The following is a 25,800-nucleotide window of genomic DNA, read 5'->3' as shown; positions in this document are numbered from 1 at the left end:
GTGATGAGGAGCTTGAATTTGCATCCCAATTCTTCTACAAGTTCCAGTATATGGTTTAGAAAGCGCAAGCTTTAACGATAAAGGATGCTGGCTCATGGCGCACTTTGAAAGCGGAGTATTGACTCGGTTAAGTATTTTAAGCTGATTTAATAAGAGGTGTTCCCAGGTAATAAGAAGTACTGGTATTTGTAGCAGAGTTAGTGAAGAGTGTCTAAGGCTTACGCATTGTCACACTCGTAGCCATCGCTCGCCGTTGTCTGTCTGAGGTGTACTCGACAAAGATTCGCTTGTTCATAGGCAAGATCACTCCAGGTGTTTGAAGTTACTCACGTGCTTTAAGATCGTTCTGTCTATGTGAACCGTGTCCGGCCTCAACGCCGAGGCTTCATGGACCCTGCCTAGTCCATGTTCACCAACGGCTTATCGTGATCCACCTAACACCGTAACTTCATTTGCTAAGCATGATACTTCTAAGGCTTCTTCCTAAGATGGCAAATCGTCGGCATCTGATCTAGAACGCGACATGGCAAGCCATTTAGCAGTAAGGAATAGAAAAGTCATGTTGTTATCTTGGACAATGCCAGTTGATTAGATGTAGGGTTGCAGCCGGGCTACTCCATAATCTACGCTCACCGAGTTTTCTTTCTATATCGTCTTGATTAAGGACAGCATATTCTGTAGGACACTATGTCCTATATGCTTTATGAAAATGTTGAATGAATCTTTATGGAAAAATCTCTCCGAACCATATCAAACGCCGACCTAAATCCGCGAACATAGCAAAAAGTGCCTGTTTTGGTCTATGACAGACACGGTATACTCCCTGCAGCAGTACGTGGTGGAACGGCTTGTATGAAATCCATGCCGTTCAACCGAGATATATAAATAAGTTTCCCGAAACCTGTGATAGGATGAGCCAGGAGCTTGTTGCAGCAACTCTTCCTCATGATGGCTTACCATGAATATGAGGTCTCTTGGTTGTCTTTTCCTTTGACGCTCGGGGAAGTTTCACTCTGGCTTGTCGGTAACTGTCCATATCGTAAATAAGCGTTAAATAAGGGAGCATGTAAGATACACTTTCCAAACGCCCATTGCGGATCAAACACGCTTCAACTATCTTATTTGATTAAAGCTGTTGCAAGAAGAGCAGTACCTCAAACACGAGGAGCTTAGTTCCAAGCTTGTTACGCATCATAGATGTTTGCTTATCATTCGGACCAGCATACAAAAGCACTATTTGTGAGGCGGCATTTGCTGCCACGTACACGCCTTCGGAATGCTTTATTAGTCCTATGGAGTTTACATGACATGGCGTAAATATCTCTTTCCGCACCCATTGCGATCCGAATGCGCGATTTTTCATTGTTTTCCTCGGTTTCTGGACTATGACCGGCTTTAAGAACGACTAGAATTTTTTTGAATCGCTGTTCTTTGCAACAAGACGCCGTTTAAGTTCATAAACCCGCTAGTAGCTGCACGAAGAAGGCTGCTAGATTTGGAAGCGCCGGAGACGTCCTCTTGCCTTTAAAGCGTTTTCTCGAAGTGGTCCTATTTTCTGCGATGACTTTCTAACATTAGAATGGGCATTGACGACGGTCAGACGGTAATTTCGTAAAATTTACTCGGAGGTGTCGCGGCTTGTGGTTCTGGGGGCAATCTCGCTCCGAGTCGATAAACGCTCGAAGGCGTGTCTCAATAGAACGCCTCTAACTTCAGGATTTGCGTTTCTCCTTACCTTTAGGGTTTTGACTTCTAAAAACGATTATGTTCTCCATGTCACACTAGTTGCGGTCCTCTTGGCAACATCTTCTTCTTAGCTGACCTAACAGTTTTGACTATTTGCCGTTGTGCACGCGCGCGTGCCAGTGGACACACGTTAAAATGTAAATGCTGCAACTTTCAATAGGATCGCATTGTTCCCTGGCAAAACGTGTACTAAACTATATCTATAATCTGTATGTTGAGAAGTTGTTATGTTTTTTGATGCATCTGATTTCGAGGAAACGATAAAGAAAGGCCGTTGATCAAAGGCGGGTGTATATGTCAGAATATGTATTTCAGAAAATTGCATTAGCTATTTTCAACGGATGTAAATTCAGGGTAGAAAACTTTTACTTGCCGCTCTTCGTTCAAGATCTCAAGCATGACGGGTCGTCAGATGAGCGCCGTCCAATGCAATCTCATAGGGTTAATTGCACTGAAAGAACGGCAAATCAAGTTTAAATTCTGGCAAGATACTTGATTTCATATAAGTACAGGTAACCTATAGTATCGATGTGTTGTAGCTCATGTTTGTTCTTTGGCATATATCAACTGAATGATCGGAGCCTTAGCTTGGCCAAGATGCTGCTATAAGCCCTTCCGATATAATGGGAAACGTCTGAGTAACTTTGAACCACGGCGAAGAAGTCCAAAGTAACTAATTCAGTGTTTATTATACTTAACTTATCATACCAATAGGTTATATGTTATTTTTAATTTATTTATCTATGATGCGATTGGTGAGAACAATATGTCTCCTCACTTCCTGAACTGAAACATAATCTTTTATTTTCTCAGACGATATCTGTCATATCGATATTTGTATCAATTTCATATTTCAGCGGTAAAATACTGCGTCGGCGTCCGACTGTTGTGCTGGGATAAGTATTTTTTTTTGGCCAGACTCTACCGGTCCAATAAATTTCCATCAAGTTGTTGGATGTCAAGTGACCTTAAACAAATACAACCCAAGGCTGGCCTTCTATCTAGATATGAAATCTAGATAAAAGAAAAATCTACTTAGTTATTTAGAAAGTGCGAAGCTCTAAGTAGTCAAATCCTTCTACATTGGGCTAACTAAGTAAGAGGTAATGACTCGCCGTCAGCGTTGGTGTTACTTAAAAGATGTTAGTAGATTTTCTAACGTTATCTGGGTGCGCTTGTTGGGGACTGAGGTAAACTGTCCTGCACACGAATGGATACCTTACAATTTCATGTTGATAAAATCACAAACGCTGCCCAGGATCATTAAACAAGTTTGTCTTATGGTTAGGATGCGTTAACGGATGGAACGGCTTAAAGATAGTTGAGTTTCTCAAAGGTACTTTTTGTAATTGTAGAAAAAACTACTAAAATTATTGCGAAACTTAAGCAAAACCGGCGCATGAGTAGCTCTGAGATGAGAAGATGCTAAACATACACTACAATCATCGTTAGAAAAAGAATGGTTATAAAAAAAAAAAAATTCTGTGTAAACACAGTGAAATCAATCCCACTTTAAAGCGCTTCAGCACGGCTCATGAAAAATAGATGAGCTAACACAATAATGCGCAGATAAAAACAAAAAATACGCTCCATAACCTGTAACGGCAAAGGAAGTAACGGAATGTGTTTGGTGGATTTGTAAAGGAATTATCCGTAATGGCTTGCTGCCATCTAGCAAACCGATTGACCCGGACCTCTTACTGGCAGCTAACATGATTGTAATAAACTATTGAAAGAATCTACCGGAAGTAATGAATAAAAGGCGTTGTCTTCCATGACCACAATGCCAGGCTGAATATATATTTAGCTACCCGGCAAACATCGAAAGGACTTAGGTGGAAAGTTGTAACGCATCCGTTATATTGTCCGAATCTTGCACCATCAGACCATCATTCATTTTGATCCCTGCAGAATTCCCTTAATCATGCTAATTTAGTTTCAGTGGAGTTCTTCAGTTTCTTACCCAGAATCATCCAGAAGTCAAGGAGTTACACAGTAATAGGATTGCGGCGATACCAGAAAACGGCAGAAAGTCATGAATCAAAATGGCATATAACCTATTCAGTAATTTCATTTTAAAATATTAAAAAAGCTTTTCTAGCACTAAAAACGATCAATGATTTGTCAACAATCAATATACACCATGAGTTATCATTAATCTTAGTGCTTAGACCATTCGTAGAAGACATGTTGGAACGTAACCAACGCTTCTCAAACGGTCCAGGGCTAGACGAGGGAGCCATACTCACCGTTACTAAACGCGACATCCGATTATTGAAACAAAAACATCTCCAGAGAACGTAAGTGGAAATACGGCCAGGGTTCTTAAACAAAGTTTTGGTGACGGTCATACTTAAAGGTCGATCCCAACGTACGTCGATTATCAAACACCTGCCGGAAATTAAAACAAAAAAAAAACAGCAAATTAATCGGCATTTTCTAAAGATCAAATCTAAAAGCTTAGGCAGACTTTTTGGAGTTATCTATTACTGTTTGTTAATATTAAACGCAAAACAAGAAAGAACCGTTTTACTGCCGTTGTCAGAGCTGCATGTCCCTATGACCTGTTTTGTTGCAGGACATGATGCAAATTCACACTATGCCAGCGTTTTAAACCCCGTATAGGTAAGCATGTAATATTGTAGTCGTTCACAACACCTGGGAAAAGTTCTTTACAAACACTTAGTCATTTCTGTGTGGCTACGTCATCGAACGAAAATTCCCTATTATTTTTTATTCTTAAAAATGCATTGCCCTACAAGTTACTATTGTGTATTAACAAAGAAATAATTTTAGATATAATCCTGGATTATAAGACAAAATATCTATTTCAAGTTTATTCAGAACGCCTACCTGCTATTACATAACGTGAACGGTGTACGGCAGTTTTAAACTACGAGCATATGAGGGCTTTGAGACCGTGTGTCATGGTTATATATGAATAGTTCGTTAACAAGTATTTGTACATTTACTTTGAATAGCACAACGAAACCTGCTACCATACCATGTATTACCCCACACATTGTAGTACATTTCAAACATATTTTTTTCCAGTTCGAAATAGCCAATACGCACTAAAGGACAAAAGCGAAATGAGAAACAACACTTTAAATGAGCCATATTCTTAGGCCTTCGACAAAACATTAACAATTTGAATCACTATTATTATTAGTCCTTATCGGGAGCAAGATGGCCTCTCGATAATGGCCTTCACTCCTATAGGAAGTAACGCTGTTTCTCGACTGCTGACAATGAAATGACACAGTGTCTTGATATTCATCTAAGATGAGTTTTTGGGCTTCGTTCTTCAATGTTAGAGTTATGCGAATGTTATACTTGGGCTTTTTTTTTTTCAGTATTACTCTTACTAACAGTACTCTACATGTTTCCCTATATATATATATATATATATAGGGAGGGGTATTCTTTTTTCTATATAAAGGGCTCTCACTTGTGATCAGATGGTTGGTTACAACCACAGTTATAAGGAGAACAAAGGTTATTATAAGAAAGTTTATCACCTAACAGTGATCAGCCGCCGGGACATATTGAGTTCGGGTTTCCCAAAAGCCTAATTCAATAAAGCTAACGCAATAATGAGCACCAGTAATACGTCGCCTAGAGTCGATTGGCGACAACAATTAATCATAATTTCAGTAATTAACTTATATACAAAATTAATTGTCTGAGAATTTTGGTATACGCAGCAAATCACAAGTACTCCAGTTTTTGACTATCGAATACCCACTACATAGTACCTCAATGTAAACTCTTATTTCCGGCTTCCCCTTCCTGAGAAGATCAACTTGACGGTCTTCTTTTGAGCTCCTCTAACATTACGAATTGTTCTCAACCACAGAATATTAGGTATTTTAAGTATAGATGTAGTAGTCTCTATCCTTTACCCCACGCCTTTTAGTAAAGTATGTTTTTAACTTAAGTCAATATAAGCGATTGTTTTTTTATTTTTTTCCGTTGCGCAACTACGATTTGGAGGAAAAGGCAGCTGGCGTTTATCTAGAGCCTTTAAACCGGTCCAGCAAACCTGTTTTATCTGAAAAGGCGGTTTTCATTATCCTAAACATACAACCACGGTGTTTAAAACAACGTAAAACGTTTTAACAGTACAAACAGTAGGTAAAACATTTATGCAATCGTCTCGCAAAAAGAAGATTAATTGCACGAGAATCTTGAGTAAGTTGTTGTTCAGAGAAGTTGATAAAAATACGAATAGAACAATCAATATGAATTTAATTCGCTAGTAGCATAACGGAACCAATTACAATGAAAAATATGTCAAAAACAATAGCAATATCAGTCAGCGATGTTTCCACACTGCTACCGCAAAACTATCGGGACGGCAAAGCAGTTCTAACATGCGTTCCTATTTCGTGTAATGGATGAAGAATGAAAACATGCTCTTCCATACCTTTACTAGGACAACGGCGGTGACTAACACGAACTTCGGTCACAACACTCAGCCGTTTGCGGCAGAGCGAGTAGCCATAACGATATTTATCGCGATCTGGATGGCCGTCATGCAGCCGATGGCAACAGTCGTATACACCGATATAGGAGCGTGAAAGTTATACGACAAAAAGTGATTGAACGCGGCTCGTAACTCCATTTACTAAATCATGACCGGGGCGTCCTGGACAGCCGGATGGCAGTCCACAGACAGGGCATACCAGCAGTGCAACCGAGTGCAGTCGTATTCGCAGGTTTTCTGTACCGGTTTCATTATCGAGCTTTAACTATCTACGTAGAAGACTAAATGGAAAAAGGAATAGAAAAAATGGAAAAATAAGAAAAATCAAGGCAAGAGAATAGCGAAGAAAAAGGGGGCCTAAGAGGAATCGAGTAAAAGCGATTTGGCGTTATGGTCCTGTGCGTCACTCAAGCACTGCATACTGCTGGCTGTGCTGCATGAATCGGCCTACTCCTGCTCTAGTTTTTTTTTTCTCTGGCGGGCCTCTTTTGCCTGTCCTTGTCCTTTGCCTTCAAGCCAACTATACTAGCTACTTGATAAACGTAATATAATAAAAAGTACATCGAGTGGCCTTCATGCCAGAATATCAGTTCATATGCGGTACACAGCGGGATGCCTGGCAGTCGCTGACGCCGGTAGACGCGATTCATGGTTGCTCAAGTGAAAAGTCAAAGGATATAGGCGACCAAAAACGGGAAAAGAAACCATGGCCACTAATAGTAGCTCAGCCTAAGGAGCACTAAAGCTAAGAATAATTCTGATCGGGGAACAGGCCACTGCTCTGGGCCTCTGTTTATTCTGTACGTCAGTGTGTCGTGGTGAAGAGCGTCGGCTGCGGATATTCGTGGCAAGCGATGCAAAGCCCAGCGGACATATGTATGTATGGACCCGGGATTGATATGAACTTCGATAGGATGGGATGTGAGAGGTAGAGGCGACCACGACACAGCTAGCTAGCGAACCAATTGGCTGCCACAATGAATAACGACTTTTATAAAGAGGCAGCTTGTAGCACGCAGATAGTATATCTATGGAAGTATCTTCTTGTATAGCAGGTCACGCTTCCGATCGAGCTACTCGGACTATGTCGCCGCTGGTGCTGCAGCTGCTGTGGTTGATGCTGACGTGGCCGCAGCATCGCGTCCTCTCGTTCGTCTTCCTACTATCTCTGCTTTACACGCGTCCTCGCTTTTCTGATGCGCCATTCATGGACTGACGAAAAATACTTTTCCTTTAGGTCCTGGTTCTTGTTTACGTACACACTGTATTGAACAGCACACAGACGAAACTCTCAGCCTTTTTTCACCTTTACCTTGCGTTTTCGCCGGCGAGCTGGCAGCACTTCTTTGAAAGTGAGCACTCAAACTTTTCAGGCAGATACTATGACAGCAACGATGGCAGAGACAAGGCCGTGGGAACGTTTCTGCAAACGGCATTCCATGCAGGCAACTACTGGCTACGAGGGTTTGTCTCAGAGGAGAACGTAAGACGGCATAATACGGGATTTATTCAGACGGGATTGAACAAGACTTGCTCGACTGGCAAAGGGGTTACTCAGTGGTTTTGTGTTAGCCTGCACTCGTCGGACGTTATCATTAGCATGACGATCACTATAACTATTATGGCGACCACTGTAACCCGTACAAAGCCGAACTAACAGGCTGACTTCACAAAGCCCAGCTAGTGCCGATTTCGTGTAATACAAAGGATTGTCGCGGCAACTGGCCCGTCTCCCGACTTCCGGTTGAGTCCTCGTTGGCTCGACATTAATCCGGAAGGAAGGGCGTCCTATCAAGGAACGGAAGTGCTGTCCCTCTGGAGTAGTCTTCGCTTGTCGCTGTAGCCGTTGTGGCCGCTGCCTGCATCGATGTATACGTTAGCGGCTGGTCGGCCTGGCTTGCCAAATCAGCGAGTCTTAGCAAGCGTTTCGCCTCCGTGCACTCGACGTTCTCGGAACGATCCTCGACACCCTGAATTTAGCCCACCACGACAGAAAAGAGCTTCGACTTATTCTATTCAACTCCGCCTTAGGGTGAATGTTGAACTCCTTTATTAACCTCTTCCTTGGCGACGACGATACATACACGAACATAGACACGTCAACCGGGGGCCCTCTAGCTTTTAGTGACCATTCATAAATACATCGTGCACCGCGTATGCCGTATGTAGAATCATGTACGTATAGACAGTTGCGTAGCTATCTTTTTTCATTGATTATTCATGAAGCTATTGTTTATTGACTTATGAGCAAAGGCAACTACGTCGACAGGACGAGCTGCCTGGATTATGAAGGCGTACAAATCGTCAAAGCAGTCATAACAATGTCGTTATTTCAAAGTTGGTGTTCATGTTAGACCTCTTAGAAGTAGCCCCTTAGTAGTCTATGAAGAACACATATAGCTGAGCCCTCCGGAAATCTAAGCAAAGAAACTTTCAACGCCTAAATTATAGAATTAGCAATAACGATGCATCTACAAATAAACTATTAGTTGAAATGTACATATGTATTGAACAAAAAGGAAGTCTGCTCATGTAAGACGACTATCTGCTTTTAAAATATCACATTCTGTGGACTGACTCCAACACAGTATAAAACAGTTGATAACGCAGCTACTCGCGCTGCATGCCGACAAGATGAACTAGACAGTACTACAAAGTTACCGTATCCTGACTGGTCCTCCAGACAGCGCGTAAATAGCGCACTAAGGCTGGTCATAGAAAGAATAGCTGAGACAAGTCGACGCGTTTGGTATTTCTCTATTAAAGGATTTTGCCCTCTGATGATGTGTTAATAGTATGAAATACATTTTTGAAGCCGTTAATATCTTTGTTATGAAGTATCACAGTCTCTCTTTTCAATTTGTAACAATGTAGTACTGTTGAGCTTAGGCTTAGGTTAGAAGGCGACGTTAATGTGTGCTTTTATGCTTTAATAAAGTGACCCAAAAGTACAAATCCCATTAATGTACTAAATCTTCTGTCATATCTGCCACATTGAAGCCATAGCCCTTATGTAGACAATTATATTTGAGGCCATCAATTTAAATTAATGACGGCTCCAAGTTAGGGCCATGCGAAACTATTGGACCCTATGAGTAGATTCTATGAACTTCGGTTTATTTTTCTATTCTTTGAGCTTTTGATCTGAGAATAGCGTGACGATTTCACTAAAGCCGAGAAGGGCTTTCCCCCACTTCCTGGTAATAGGATAAATGTCTTTATTAAAGAATGCCTAAGCTTAGGTGATAATCCACTGACGATTTTTTTCCAGATCCTATATCTTTGAAATCCTGAACGAATGAATAATCTGAATATACTGGAAATGAGAAAATCGGTAGCTCTAAAAGAATCTTCATTATGATTGACATGAGCATTTATAGAAATGCGTAGGGTGGCTAACAACAATTGACAATGTTCTTGCGCGTGATTTGCATTGAAATGGCTTATTTGTAATCGATAACCTTTAATAGTTAGCGATCCTTTAGTTTTTATTTTGTAAATATATTCTATTCCAAGTTAAATGCTAAAATATAATGTTTAACGTAATTCCTTAATTACTGATAACACTCTAAGCACAGTATGATAAACACTTGCTTCATTCGAAACTTGTATAAGAGCATAAGTTGAAAACATGGTCTATGAACTTGCATTCGGAAGCGTAAAATTTTTGAGTAAGTTATGGTTAACTGTCATACATCAACAAAACCGCTTATGTGTCAGCGTTGAAATTCTTTAACAAGAGGTTAATGTGTGGCTTCCGTCGATCGCATACAGGACCACACTTCTACATGTCTGGTACGCTAGTGTGGTGCTCCAGCAAGCGCCTTTTGCCTGTCGCATCCATAGAATTCATACCTTGTTTTATTTCTGAACTTGCTTTGATTCCATTTAGACCCTATTAAAACGCTCTTTTCGTTCTTTTTTACATTGAGTTTCGTTTATACACGTAGGTTGCCTCTTACCCCTCTACACCTTGAAACATCGAGTTCACCACACGTCAGTCCTAAATAGGCACCGAGTTTTTCAGCTCCTACCGTTTCTCTTGCGAGATGTGCGGCTTCTCTACTCCAGTGTGTTTCAGCGTATAAAGCATAGAATTCTATGTTCTAGTCTTTTATGTGATGCGCATGTCACTTGACACATGTCCCTTTTGTGAGAATACTCCTAGAAACACGCGTTTCTAATGGTTACGTGTGTCAAATGGTAGCCCGAAAGGCCTACAGCATGAACGGTATCAATCTTTTAGTTTACTCTAGTCTAGTAGTACCCTTTCCTTCCATATTGCAACTTTTCGAGACTGGTATCCCTACCCTTCACTCGGGTAAACGTCTGGTCCTAATATGTTTCTTCCCGTTCCTCGACCATGATGCCCATGAAACCGTACTATTCAAGACTAGGGCGGCATGGGGTGAGGTTGTTCGAAATACCCCACTTATAAAGAGGAGAGCACCAGCTGCACTTTCCAGAGAACACATCCTTCTCTTAGATTTCCTAACTTTTGCAACGGCGGAAGCCGCGTAGAGAACAATAGAGTTCGCCACTAGGACGCATAGTTTCGCCCTGTGTCCTGACTTCGGCAGCAGTCTGCCGAAGAAAAGTCAAGGTTGCCGTTTTAGCCGCTGGCTTCACATGTGGGATTTAAGCTAGATCCTCGCTCCATTCCCGAATAGACAATACTCTAATACATTCATTTCAGATACCCACATAGATGAGCTCGCGGCTTATCGTAAGTTCTAGAGATAAAAACAGAAAACGAAGATATTGTCCATAGCAACGGTTAATTCTTTAGGAGTTGTTTTATTAGAATATGCAGGTATTTCCGGACGAGGAGGTTACGTGCCTAAAAGAATAAAGGCCTTCAGAAGCTACGAAGCTTGTTGTTTACATAATGGTAACGGCGGCTTTTCTTATTCAAGGTTAGAATTATACAGTAAAGTCTCTTGTTTTCTGTTATCCGTTAAAACAATTTGCCTGCCTGAAGCAGTGTTTACCCTTTGCCAAAATTTATGTAGCTGGATAGGATAGATTAACGTTTAGTTTTGCTCATTGAAGTGAATTCTAGAGATATCATTTGACTGTAACTAGATCATGCATTCGCTTAGTCTTGCACAAAGGACCTTGTGCCCATAAGTATACCCTTCTAGTATATATAGCTGCATAATTCGAAATCATGCTTAGACGTCAACCTAGGATGTAAGAAACGTCTAATTAGGCATTATACCTATTTGAAAAATTGACATGGATTATTTGTATATCCATTAAGGCTGCATGTAAATTGTAGGGCTTGTCACTACAGGCGTGTCCATGCCAGAGTCTAAGCCTTCCTCGAGATGAGGTGTCGAGGAACGTATAGCTAGGAGTAGGCCGTTTGCCTGACCCTAAAATCTGTAGCTGAGTGCGTTTGTATGGGACACCTCCCTCGAGACTTGAAGCTTCATATCGTACCGTTTTGCAGCTCCCGTGCATAGCATAGTTTTATATAAACGTCTCTTCGTAATATATCATATCTTATTAAATATTAGCTCTCAAAGAGAAGGTGCACCTGCAGTTACCACTGGAAGATGACGAAATGTTTTTTGAAATATTAAGATGGTCAACTGATAACACTTAACCATCATCTAGCTTTCTTTCTAGCGTCTAGTCTCTTTTATTTCATATCTACCTATATTGGCCAGTACCATTGATACGGTATTTCGTGAATACATTGATAAATATCGTCTTGGAAGTGGTTCGTGTAATATATAAAAACACGGTCGTAAGCCTTGCTAAACAGTGGTCTAACGTTGTATTGATAAATAAATAGGTAATAAATACATATTGGTACGACTGAAACTTTTTAGAGCACGGTTGTAAGCTTACGGTCTCTTCGTTTAGAAAGATATATTTGCGATTCTATGTAAATTTTGCATATCATGGTATAAACAAGAAATTTAAAATGTAATAGGAGTGGCTCCAAGGAAAGATTTTATTTAATAATATTATATTAAATTGTTTTTCTCCAAGTTTTTGTTAGTCGATGCCTTCCGCCGTTAAAATTGGTGAGTCCGATTTGAAGGGTTCGACTGTTCACTACCCTATATCCAGACCGATAATAAAGATTGTTGGGGTTTTAGGTAAGTTAAATATAAAACGTCGAAATGAACAGAAGTTAACCACTGCGTTTTGAATTTAGAGGTCATCTCATAGCTTCATAATGAGAGTTTCCTGCTACTTTGCCTTGCTGTAGGCAGGCTTGCGAACTCAAATGATGTTCGTTAGATTGCTCGTGACAAAGTTACCGATAAGCGGGGTATTACTAATTTCAGCTTTTGAAGTACAAACATTAGACCAAGCACAAGGTCACTAAATACGATCGTCGCGTGGCATAGGGAATTCGTCTAAGAATTTTCGTATGCTCTGCATGGGTGTTTTCTGACGAAACATTTCTGAGGGAATTAAGGAAGACAAGGAATTTTTGCCTTAAAATAAGTGACCTTAAGGGGTGCCTACTTGATAATGGATCAGTTAATATAGGCGCTCCGCACTGGTGAAAATGAGCTTTGTGAAATACTAGAGGTGTCATTAAAATAAGGCCACTCATAGATGATGAAAATAACACCAAGGTCTATTTAAAGAAGATACGTTAATATATTGCTTCGAGTCCTCGCTGTTTTCTACTAATCGCAGGGATAATGTTATGTTATTATTTCGTAACGATATTGATTTTACGATTTACGCCTTTGTACATAGTACATATGCTTATTTAGTGCAAACAGGGGTATGAGCTATTTTGTGATACTTGGCCACTGACGTCATCAGCGTTACAAGCCAATTATGACCTTCCGCTATGGTCATTATTAGTAGATTTTAGCTTGTGGAAAAGTCTTTCCTTTTTATACGTAAAGTATATGTTTAACACCGCCAGCCAGAAATAACCAACTTTGGCCTCATTCGCGTTGATACTACCGACGACGCTTACGAAGTGAGGTCAGGATAGAAAAAAACTTGAGTCTTTTCCCTTTTCAGAAATAGTAGGCTTTCCCTTATTGCTCGTCTTGTGTTTTAACCGCCTCTTTTCTGCCAGATCGATTGACAGTGATTTTTCTCCTCTCCACCATAGCCCGGACCATAATACCGAAATCCTTAAAGCCTGGAAATCACCGAACTAAAGGCTAAAAAAACTACAAAAACGGAACCAGCGTTGCCTGGACTCAACCGGTCATCCGCTATTGGTTGCACTGGCCGGTCTGTCTGTCTGTCTGTCTTTCTTTCCTTCTCGAGCTCCCCTGTTCGCTTTCCGTCTCTGTTTCCCGCTGTGTTCGGTTGCCCGACTTCATCCACCATCTACTATCTACTACAGTAGTCGACTACTTTCCAAACCACTACGGTTCTTTCCCTTTTTTAAGATATTCTTAAAGGTTTTTCCCGACCTCGCTAGTTACTCTACTCCGCTTTCGGCTCGATTGGGCCGCTCTCTTTAGCGCCAAGCGAACCAAACTAGAGATCACTGACATTGCAGGGATCTGTAAGCGGCCGACAGAGTTTGTGAAGAGCAAGCCAGAGGTTCTGACCCGCTTCATACCTTAATGCTACATCGTATTGCTTACTGTTTCGATAGTGGAGCAACGACGAGGACAGTCTAAGAGAACGAAACGTCGAAGGCACTGAGCGATCGTCGTCATCATGGCAGGCGGGAAGACCAAAGTGTAGATCGAGAAGCCTGTGCAACCGACCGAAGCCGGATGCTTACGCGTAGGGGTGATGCTTTGGATAGAAGCGGTGCTGGAAAACGAGTTTCGATGATTCAGCGATTTGTTGCATTGCTTGCCGTCAGGCCCAGTGCGTGTATCGATGGCTTTACGAGTCGGGAAATTAATTGATTTCGACATAGCTATACTGACCGATACACGGAAAAGTGCTACGAGTGAACAGTAACATGAAGTTTTTTGCAGAACACCAATGAAGTCAATATTCTTTTGGGTAGTTTGCAAGACATTGGCAAACCGTAGTAGTTATCACGGCATGCAGGTTACATCGATCTCGGATAATTTTCCCTCTGTCTGGGCAGATTAAAGTATAAGAGTGAGAGGTTCGTGCAAGTTATGCCGTCATGTTGCGCGTGACAAAATACCGTGTCAACACCGCAATAATCAAAAGCATCGAAGTACTCGCGGTACGTTGACAACGACACAGCGCGTTGCTTTACGTTGGCGACTTTTGAGAGTTGGAAACACTTTTATGAGACGCCTGGGATGCGCACACAAGTTATATATAACTTGTATATATACTTATATATATATATATATATTAAGTAATGTCATTCTCCTAGACAGCTGAATGCAAGTATTGCTCCCGCGTATTTACCTCTATTATTACAAACCCTGCTAGTTTTCTTCTTTAAAGATTATGAAAAGATGGATCTTTACGGGTGCGGTAGACTTGTCAGTCAGGCAGACGAAGTCTCTAACGTGTGTATGAAATTGGTCCACTTTTTAAAACGTGAATGTGATTATAGCATTTATTACGTTCTGCGATCATACGGGAAAAGCAGAAAAACACCATCGAAATTTATTTAGCCCATGACTTAGTGCATTTGAAGGATCTCTTTGCAGTTGGCTTGAGACTCTGCAACATAGCGCATCCAAGAGAAATTACAGTGGTAAAATTATAGCTAGCACGTACAACTATATCTTGGAGTACGCAGAGATGGTCGTGCTCACTGAACTGGAAGCCATACTGTAAATTGCAGGTGGTCATCAAAGGGGTGTCATTTGTCGGAATGTTGTTGTTAGAAGGTTCTATCAGACGGACGCCAATCGTCAGAGAGAAAACTGTAAGAAAAAGCAGCGCTGCAATGGCGCGAGGAAAGCGACCTTTGCCGACAGAACACCCCGCGGCCCGTGCAGTAATGTAATGACCATTAAGGAGCTGTTTAGAAATGGACGAATAAAATGTTACCTTCCTCACCCACATAACGTACATGAGTACATATGTAGCACTGCAGGATAAAAATCAATAGATAAAACCGGTACTCAATAACAGGCAGATATCTGTGTATATCTTAATATGGCCTACTTCTGAAATAGCCGATATATTGCCTGGGTGTTAAATTTAACATTTTTTTAATCAATTCAGCAGATTAGTGGGCATGCTTGTTGGAAATGCCGTAATCTGCAACGCAAAACAAGTTTTCTTGATAATTTTTTCTGTAACTTACTGAATTTTTTTTTCTATCTACCAGCTAAAACTTTCGTTAAAAAACAATATTTTCATTTTTGTTCTTAGATCGATATTTTTGGGTGGTTTTACGGTTTAAGGTTAAAGTTTTAATATACGGTTTCCGTTAACGTTTTAAAACATTAAACTTTGGAGCTTGCAAAAAATACCAAAAAATCAATTAACTCAGCAAACGCATGGGTTTTACTTATTCATTCAGTGATAGTTTTTCCTAAGTTGATATCAAAAGTGTTGTTGACCAGTCCATACCTGCCCATGATTACAACAAAGCTGCTTTATAAGATGACTCTACTCAGCTTTCTGACTATTGTAGCTTTCATTCCGTTTCGTGCAATGTAGCCGAGGAGCTTTATTGTAATGCAAGGTTTCCTCCTAAAAAGCTGTCAAGTGTCCACTAGCAAAATATAAGCTTTTTCAGCAAGCGTTCTTCACGAGGGACCCGCATCTCCAAATATACTTTAATGTAGACCCTTCAAAACCCAAAAAAAAAAAAAATAGGAAGTGATATGTCTAATCCTCCTTCCATTAATCAGTTGTCAACTCAATAACACTTAGGTGACACGAGCATAAGTTATTAATGACAGATAGAACCTCCTATAAAACGGTAACGTCCACTCATATGTTATACAACTTGTACGAATACATACTGTAAATACTATATCGTAAATTAAAAGAGCATACAATTTTAGTGCTTTTTACGATTATTACCTATGCCATCATCTTCTCATTTATATGTATATAGTACCCCCTAGAGCCGATTCGACTGGCACTCGGTATCGATAGAGCATTAAAAAATCCTTAGAAGCTGTCCTGCTAGGTTTTGACGATGATCCTGGGTCAGAATAGGACGTTCTAGAGCAACCATTGTAATCCACTGTAATGTAAATCTAGCCTGCACTAACTTCAGGTGGCTGAACTGGAAAGCACGGAACCGCTGTAACAGTAAGACTCTGTGCGAGCCTATTTTGGTCCTACTCACCACGCTGACCTGGCCATGTTAGGTGTATTAAATGGGCACTCGGGACCCATGTTGCCATTAGGTTCTCATCGTATTCTCTGCGGAGGTTCTGCAGTTTGCTAGTGGAATTCGCTTGCAGCGGTACTGATGGGACGGACCCAGAAGTAAGCGGTATTGTTACAACTGCTACTGTATCCTTTAGGCAATGGTGAACTATCAGAGAACTCCGTTGTTCCTTTGTAAAAGAAAAAAAAAAATAAAAGGCTCACAACAAGGTTCAAGCGTCGCGGTGTCCAATCGTGTAGCAATTTATCGGTCAGTCATATACCTAATTTTTGTAGTACGCTTTTTTGTTTGTATAGCTAATCGTTTGGCGATTTCACTGCACTTGGAATTAGGCAACGGTAGGATAAAGGCTTCGATAACAGAATTTCTCTGAAAGTAGGTCAACGCGAGGATGCGCGCTTAAGTATAGCGGAATACAATAAGCTGGCTTTGACATTAAAAAATAACCTAAGTAGCCATAGTGAATCTAAGTCATAGTAAATAATGTAACGGTAAAGTTTTGCTGGTCCTTGTTGCGATCCCAACATTGACGATAGTAGTCCGAATGGAGCCAAATATGTGTCGGCTTATGTTTTGGAGCCGCATTGTTTATGTGCACGCCTAACGTTTGTGAATTGCATGAAAACACAACGGAACCTCCAATGGATACCTTAATCGATCTGGATCTAGGTTGTTATGAATTTTTCTAGGTCATGTATATTTTTATTTTGACTCAAACGTTTGTTAGGGTTTCGCAGGGCTTTGAACAATAATTCGATACAAAGATAACAGTGATCTGGAAAACTCTGATCGATTAATTATGAATACACCGTGCGCACGATCAGATTGAATGTACCTAATATATTTTACAAATGGCGTAGGTTTGATAAAAATAAAATCAATTCCGCCTATGATTATACATTGGTATACAGGGTACATTCGAATGGTATCCACCATCTAATTGCAGATTCCATTTTCGACAAAGCCATGCTGCCCTTCGCCCTAAAAATTCTGAAAAGTAATAAATTTTCGAATATTTTATGGGTGATTTAGGACTTGGCTCGGTTCGTTTTCTAAATGCGGGTATAGTGAAAAGTTGTTTCAGGTGTTCAGGTACAATAACAACCTACTTTTACGTAAAGCCTATAGAGTACGCCGCATTTCGCGTGTTTGTACTGGCTGTACTGTTGGCCGCTGGACATATAATATATTAGTCAGCTAATCAAACACGCTTATCTATTAATTGGTCGTAAAATAGAACTTTAATAATAGTACACGCTTTTTATCCGTTAAAATACCAATTGCAATTCCCAATTGACCTGCTCGAACCAGACCCCATTATGAGAGGTATGGTAAGGATAAGTAGATAGGATAGCTCGGTGATCTGCGGTGGCATGCAGTTGCCTGTTCCGGCGTTGCGCAATAAATCTGAACGCTTTAAAGTTTTGCATGGAAATTTGTCACAACGATTTTAAGTTCAAGTAACTTGTTAACACATTGTTAAGTAGAACTTGGCCGAATAATTAGCGAAAGTATTGTATGGCACTCTTGTTCCGACTTCGTTTATCAACAATAAATTTTATGACAATTTATCCAGAAAATGCGTTTCGCCATCAAACCAAGTCATCCTGCGGCAGACAACGCATGCCTATCTGACAGCAGAAAGACGAAAAGGATGTTATTTTTTTTTGTTAGCGTTTCATCTCCGACTATTTAGCGCACAGAGAATCGATTTAGTTACATCGAGATAGTATAAAAGCTGTGCTATAGTAAGGCTTTTTCCGTTCTGTGTTTGAGTGCGGCATTTGCCACCATGTAAGGTTGGGCATTGCAAACTTTGATGGTCGCTTCAAGAATTTGAAGGAAACCTTAGAAATAATATAAACATACTTATATTAATCGCAAGTAGACAATATGCGATTTAAAACGGAAAGAAATTTAACGGAAATCATCACAAGCTACAGGGGGAAATTTCTTTCAACGATTTACTACGTTTAACATGTTTCCGACGAAGCCGTCATAACTGCTAAACCATTTAAAGTAAATAATAGTATGAACTCAATGGTAGGCACATGGAGAATGAACCTTACAGACCTATCTAACCAATTCGAGACCTTTCTATCGATCTAAAAGGTGACCTTGTCATACTTATTGAGGTTATTATGAAGGGTGCACAATTTATATTCGAGTTATGAAATTTAGGTTAACTATATGTTGCATGCTATAGTACCCACGTCATGCACCGTGTATCAGAACTTTTCAATTCTAATAACTATATATGTAATTAAGACGGAAGAGAGACGTACGGAAACGGAAAGTAGACCCATCGGATAGTTTTTGCTCAGCAACAAGGATCTGTTCACGTTACGTTCATCATCCATGCCCCCGGCTAATATGTTTAACAATAATTACAATGCATCTGCTTGTTAAATTTGCAAAATATGAACATCTTGTCCGCGTATGACGTAGTACACACCAGACTTTTTTTTCCCTTGGTGCGCCGCTGTATGTTTTTGCTAGGGAAGAAAAACCACTCAATTAGAAAGGACTTCCCATCTCCAAAAGTTGTCTCAAGTAGCGCATATGTTACACTAATATATGCAAACGGTCCGAATGTATATCCGAAACATACACGCTTTCGGAGCCACCTATTGTATTCTGCACAATTTTTTACACGTTTCATTTCCAATGAATAATGCTTTAGATAGCTCCCACTGACTAAAAGAACATAAACAAATTTCAAATCTATTTTATTACAGCCTTGATAAAAAATGTTTTACTGGATGAACAAGTTAACAAATTCCCGGATTGGCATAATGAAGGTTTAGAGCTCACCTGCACTGTCTTCCTTCTATGCCACGTTTACCTAAAAAACTACAACGATATATTAATGAATGATATCGAACTTACGATTCCGCTCGGTGGTTATTAAAATTTTTCTTCTGCTAGTTAAAAAAAAGTTAAATATTTCTTATGGCCAGAAGAATACTGGCAAAAGTAGTCGATAGTGCCCTTAATTTCGGTAAAAGCCAATCTAGTCCTACTTGAATAACAGAAGCCTCGATACTTTTAATATTAAGGCGTTTCAATAGATTGAGAATATCTAGAAGAATCCATCTTCATACTTCGAGTGAGGTATTTAGAATCGTTCGATTGGCTAACTAATTGATTTGTATTTCGCAGACCTCTATATGCATCTGCTAATATCGTAAAGTGTACTGGTTTTATTACTTATTTTGTTTCTTTTTCTTCACCCGAACGACACCAGATGACCTTTTAGTTAGTAATTAAAATTTTGATTTTTAACTACTGTTCCACATTTACAGAATGTATAAAGTAAAACATCTAAATTCGGGCCTTCTTTTTGTAAGTTGTATTTAGACCTACGTGGATGTTTTTATGATTTTTTTGCAGGTACTACAAGGGGCATTTTTGGTTGTCATGTTTAGTACACACAGTCATCACTTACCGCGCTGATTTTTTCAATTCGAGATTGGAACCATTTAGCAGAGGTTGTCGAACTATTCCTTTGTTAATCAGCAAACAGGTTTTTTTTTTTTAATGATAACCGTCCGGCGCCGAGCGATATTAGTAGGCGTAAAATTATTAAATTTCCATTCAAATACGCTACATGCAAAATGTTCCGGCGGGAATTGATTCTGGCCTGATAGTAGGCTAAAAATCCTAGAGGTAAAAAAAAAAGCTTAAAATAACAAAAAATACAAAAAAAAATTAAAAGGATTTCAAGAGATAGAAGAAAGTTCTTCTGGTGTATTTTCAAGGTTTTTAGGCCTACGCTCTATTGATGGGTTCCAATTAGGCTCATGCAGATTTTTCTTAGAAGGCTTTTTTTTAAATCCATATGAAAACTAACCATGAAGCCGTAACAGGAAATTCGATGGAGTTCATTTTATGTTAGCATATTAAACAGTAGTTAATTCTCGTTCAAATTCTAAACACGATGCGTTGTTTTTCGCCATGATGGGTTTGCTGTATTATTCTATAACGAATTGGGTTATCAAAGATGGCGGATGGGCACAAACCCGCTATGACAAACAGGATTGCACATGCCAAGTATGATTTTCGCACAAGTAGATAAACGCTATTACAGAACATCTACTTATATTTTCATTTTTTAATTTACTTTTATCAACAAAAGTGAAAACTTTGGAGTAAAAGTTTATCCGGTCCTTAAATGTCTTCTCAGTTGGAATAGACATGAGGAGATAGATACACTGTTGTATTAAGTGGAAGTATTTGCCACAAGAAGGTATTCTTAAACATTGGACCTAATGGAATTTGAAATAGCCATATTAAAAGTGTGCCCGAGACTGAGACGGATCTCGTGAAGTGGGCCAATGGTAAAAATAGTCCTCTCACCCAGGCCGTTCACCGCGGCTAAGTTCTGCGCATACATAATACCGTTGTCAAGAGACAATCAATGAAGTATGTGCGTACGCAAACTGACTCTGCTAAAGAAAGGGATTCGGCAGGCCAAATATTACCATGGCCCATCGCGAATGATCGATTTGCAGTGAAACATCAGTGCGATCGATCATCCTTGGACAAACTAGGTCATAATTATACATTTTAAAATTATTGAAATACTTAATCACCACAATATCTGTGGCAATAAATAGTTCGTGTCTCAGCTCTCTGTGGACGGCATGAAGGAAGCTAAAGGAAAATGCTTTATACTTCAGAAAGCCAATTTAGGCCAGTGGTAAATCACCAGTCAGGTAATGAGAAAACCACTCAATGGCATTCAGTTTGATGTTTTCTCATAGCATTCACTACATTCACGTTCAAAATATCTAGTGTATATATACATATATACACGATACTATCCGATCTGCTATTCCCATATATCCCCTAAGGGTTCGATCATCTTTCGTTCCACTTGAGCGATGCCAGGCAACCTACGGGGCGGTCTGAGAAGAGTAAGCTCTGAAATGGGTTCTTTGAGCGTTGCGGTGGGGGCCGTAGGCACACGTGGAAAACTTGCCGAGGCTTATCGCGTTGCCAGCAATTGAGTATAGTAACTTACTAAGGTTGGTTCGTCTGCTCAACCGTATGTGGATCAATTTTAGCGACCATCGGCGGCTTTCGTGTCCATCTTGGCCCTCGCCTGTACCGCTACTCTTAGCACTTACATCTTCGATCCGGAGTTCATAATTAATCGAGACCACAATCTGATGGCCGCCTCAACCATTAAAAGCCCCTAAACTTGTTCAGTTCTTATCGACTTTACGCATACGTTTGTTAATCGTTGATGGTTAGGCTGTATTGCAATTCGTTGCCCTTACATCAGGTGCGTCGAGCAGGTTAATTGACATTTGGCTTGTTGAGTCAGCGTCATCAGCACTAGAACTGCAAGAGGCAAAGACTTGAATTTCTGTGAATATAGGAATACACAGGTCCGGGAGACTGGCTGTTCGTCCATCGTTTGGAAAGTCATGATGCCCCGTTCACGACATCGTATCGTGTCGCTTAACTTTGGCAGCTGCTGTTAACACTGCCACCCCAGTGGCCCCGTGCGACGGCCACGCTTCGCTTGAGCCGCTTTTAAAACAATACAACTACTGCACTTAACAGAACGTTCCAGTAAAATTATGCAATTGCAATATTTGCATTGTAGGGTCCTACATCACTGTGTTATATCATCTATACAAGTATCAACTGTTTAGGACACGACTTTTTCTTTTTTTAACTTTTCTCTGTAAACACAGAACATTTAGCTCAGCTTTTCAATCATGCCGGCAAACGTGAAATGATATTTGCCAGAAGTTCGGGGCTTCCTTTGAATGCATTCAAATGATAGATGTTCGTAGACGCTGTAGAAATATGGTAGCTTGTTCGGAAATTTTCGGCTGTCGTGGTGTGCTGTATAGCCTTATAGCATTGATTAAGGCGACCGTAGTACCGGTATCTAAGTGCGCCGCTGAAATTTATCGTTTGTTACTCAATTACAAATAGTAATGGCATTATAAACGATCGGCCCTTTGAAGAAAACAACCGCGCATAAATTGTCATCGTAGAGATTGGCAGATAGAAAAAATTGTAGCACCCACGCACTGGTTATGATATGAATAACCTATATACTCCTATACAATCAACGGTACTTATAACGCAACACTGTGAAGCGGCCACGTCCGACGACGTACCCACACTCTTTGACAGCGAAACAGGTTCGAACAACAATTTTCATGACGATCAGAATGTACATCAGACAAGATTGCGTACCCTAAGTCCTAGATAAACAATTTTCTACGTTTATATACTTACTTCTGTGGTTTGTTTGCCATAATAATGGCGAAGAACGTGATAGGTTATAGTTTTGACCTGCGTGACTCTCTGATTTCATTTGCTGATCTTTTTCACCACGAAGAAAGAACTTGAGCATACTAATGCAACTTTAGAAAATTTACTGGCTAGCAAACTAGTATACCAAGTTATGACAAAACTATTTTCGTCACTATGGATTCGAAATATCTTAGTGTTCCTCGTAAAAGTAAGTTCCTTTCTTGCTTTTGCCTTCGACTCCGGTTATTTTTTTTCAGAATGGCGAAGTTTTCCTTTAAATATTCCTGATTGACAGCTCATACACCCTTCAATACATCCAGTTATGGCATTTCTTGACAGACTTTTCAAAGACCTCTTTTCATTGATACTTCTTCCGCTTAAATAGTATACACTGCGCACCATATTTTACCGTGCAACGCAACATTGTACTCTCGAAATACGTTGTTTAAGAAAGGCAACGACAAAGACAATAGGCTTAGGGAGTGCTACAAATTCACCGAACAATATCCCATCCAATCAAGTCGACCTGATACCGAAGGCTGCTGTCGGGAGGTTTAGGTCCACCCAACGGAGTTCAGAACGAGCAAGCAGCATGAGCATATGAACAAAGATGGCAGGAGAAGAAAAAGCCAGTCGGCTGATTGGGGATGTATGAGAGACACAAAAACAAATAAGAATAGGTACACGAAAGAGGAATCATCCAGCTTCTGTTTATTGTCCTTGCGTTTTGAGGGCATGTACACCCGGTACACCTGTGTCCCCTTTTAGTGCCTTGCTCCCACCTATATCCACAGGATATAGGTGAAGAGACGTAAATATTGGTGACAGTCGTAGCAGTGCCCCCGAGGCCGAAGCAGGTCCCTGGCATCGACATAAGATAGAACGTTGTACCCGGAACAAAGAAAAATGACAAGGATTTGCACAGGGTCGTATGCATTGCAAATTCAGCCACTGGCCGAATCTAGAAATGCCGTCGTCACAATGGCAGATGCGACCTGGAAATGAACGAACTACCGAGGCGAAACACGAACAACTCTTGAATCGTTCGTGTTTCGTCTGCTTCGGTTGATCAGAACACATCAGAAGTAATAGCAGAATATAAACAGTATAATGGTAATGATCCATGGCACGACCTTTATTGCAATGTCCGCTCCTTCCAAATCTAACTGTGTCATATGTTCTAAAGCAAAACAACTGCCATACCTATTTAGGTTGTAGTATTAGAAGGTGCTGAATATACTTACAGTCATGCTCATGATTTTAATAGATCTTCTTATTGGTAAAGATATAAAACCGGCTCACAACAGAAGAGCGGTACTGCACGTATTATATTGAGAAACTAGTCCCGTTATGAAGTTACCCCAATGTTATCGATGCAATTGAATCCTTGATATGCGTATATTGTATAAGTCTTGGCAATTTAGAAATTTAATAAGAATTCATCAACGGTTCGATATGGGCGGTGATTTGTGCGTATGAGCTGGCACAGACGAAAGCTGTCAAACACATAAAATGACGAAAATCTCTGGAAAGATGTTTATCGAATATATATGAAAGTGAAATTTTTGCTTTATTGTAAAACAGCAATAAAATAGTAGCATATCTCGAAAATAATTCAAAGTTCTCGATAAAATTTAAGTTAAAACAAACTGTAGTTCCAACTCCGCTGAGTTATCGATTTTAAGCGACCAGTATCTATTTCGACGTGCGGAGTACTCGCAGTCACACTTTACTCCTCGGTTGAGACTTTTTGGCCCAAACACCTCAAGAGTATCGGTTATACATAATATTTAGAATTAATAGCAACCCGCAATAACCAAATTCGTTTTGATCTTATTAGCCATTCCTTAAAACTAGAGTTTGGGCTGTACACGCAGATCATCTTAAACAGTATTAAGAGCAGTGTGTACAAAATGCAGTATCTGCAAACTGCACATCACTCAGATGAGTGAGCTCAGATGAGTGATAGGAAAAATTGTGACTTATTCATTTCGTTAATCAGACCCCGGCGATGAATATCGCGACCCAAAGATACCCAAAGGCAGTAGTCTGAAAGCAGTTCGGAAAAGCGTTTGACTCATCGAACCTGCCCATACAGGAAAATGTACAAACTCGCAAATTAATATCAATTCTCAAGTAGGTAATGTCTAATTAAATTGTCTGATTTTACAAGATAGGTTTGCCGCTTACGTTGATTGTAGTCACATGCGTGGCAACGATACAATGTCCCAATATCAGAAAGAGTATATAGAAACATTTTAAACCATTTAAGAGATTTGCCAAATGCCCTAAGTAACTGCCTTCCGCACCCGAAGCATTTATATGTGTTCTCTTGAAGAAGAAAATTTCGACACCATTTGATTCTTCGAGCTTTTCTACTATTGTAAGGCTTGTTTGTAAGATCTCCCTAAATGACGCATACCTTATACGGTGCAATCGGAGATACCTTGAGGACGAACAATCTAAAAGCGGTTGCGAGGGAGAAGCGATGAGGCGATTTGACCGTCCCTCTGCTTTCTTGCAGCTTTCGGTGAAGTGCACAGTGAAGCTTCGGCTGCTTGCGAAGAAAAGCGACCCCAGTGGTTTACATAGGTGGAAGGCGACTTGGCGAGGCGCAAGTGACAGTCGCCGCTGTCTTGCCCCAAACTCATCGGGTCAGGTTTACGGTAGGTCACAAATTTCGTTCTTCCAGATGGAACCGAGCTAAGGCCTGCTGCACTTGAAACCCTTTGGAAACTAGCAAAGACTGATCTTTTTTCAACTCTTTTATTTGATCGGGGAGGTCCCTGAGTAAGATATTATTCACTGTGTCAATTCGAATAGTAACGCGTGTATTGAAACAAAAACGATCGTCTGAAAAGGCGCCAAATTGAAATGCAAAAACCCTAGATAGCCAATGAACTTTTAGGCAATGCCAAACGTCTTCCACGACAACAATTCTAAACGATTCTTCTCCCAGTTTCATTTTAAATTAACGTCCCCACTTGAACGAGGGATAAAAGCAACGAATTACATACAATGTCGTAACTGAAACTCCAAATTT

At 40.3% G+C, this 25,800-nt stretch overlaps 1 long non-coding RNA gene across 2 annotated transcripts in view; it reads right to left on the bottom strand.

Moving 5' to 3' along the window:
* The window catches only part of LOC111261517 (uncharacterized), a 33,472-nt gene extending 7,941 nt beyond the window's left edge, over positions 1-25,531 (bottom strand). For both annotated transcript variants that reach the window (XR_002681035.2, XR_015311537.1), the window contains exons 1-2: positions 25,180-25,531; positions 3,996-4,137 (exon numbers count right to left, since the gene is read on the bottom strand). This is a non-coding gene — a long non-coding RNA (uncharacterized LOC111261517). The remainder of the gene's footprint in view (positions 1-3,995; positions 4,138-25,179) is intronic.
* Positions 25,532-25,800: the final 269 nt, after the last annotated feature.

This window comes from Varroa jacobsoni, unplaced genomic scaffold, assembly GCF_002532875.2.
Source record: "Varroa jacobsoni isolate VJ856 unplaced genomic scaffold, vjacob_1.0 scaffold_563, whole genome shotgun sequence".
In the NCBI taxonomy this organism is placed as follows: Eukaryota; Metazoa; Arthropoda; class Arachnida; order Mesostigmata; family Varroidae; genus Varroa; species Varroa jacobsoni.
This window is presented reverse-complemented; position numbering and strand designations above follow the sequence as displayed.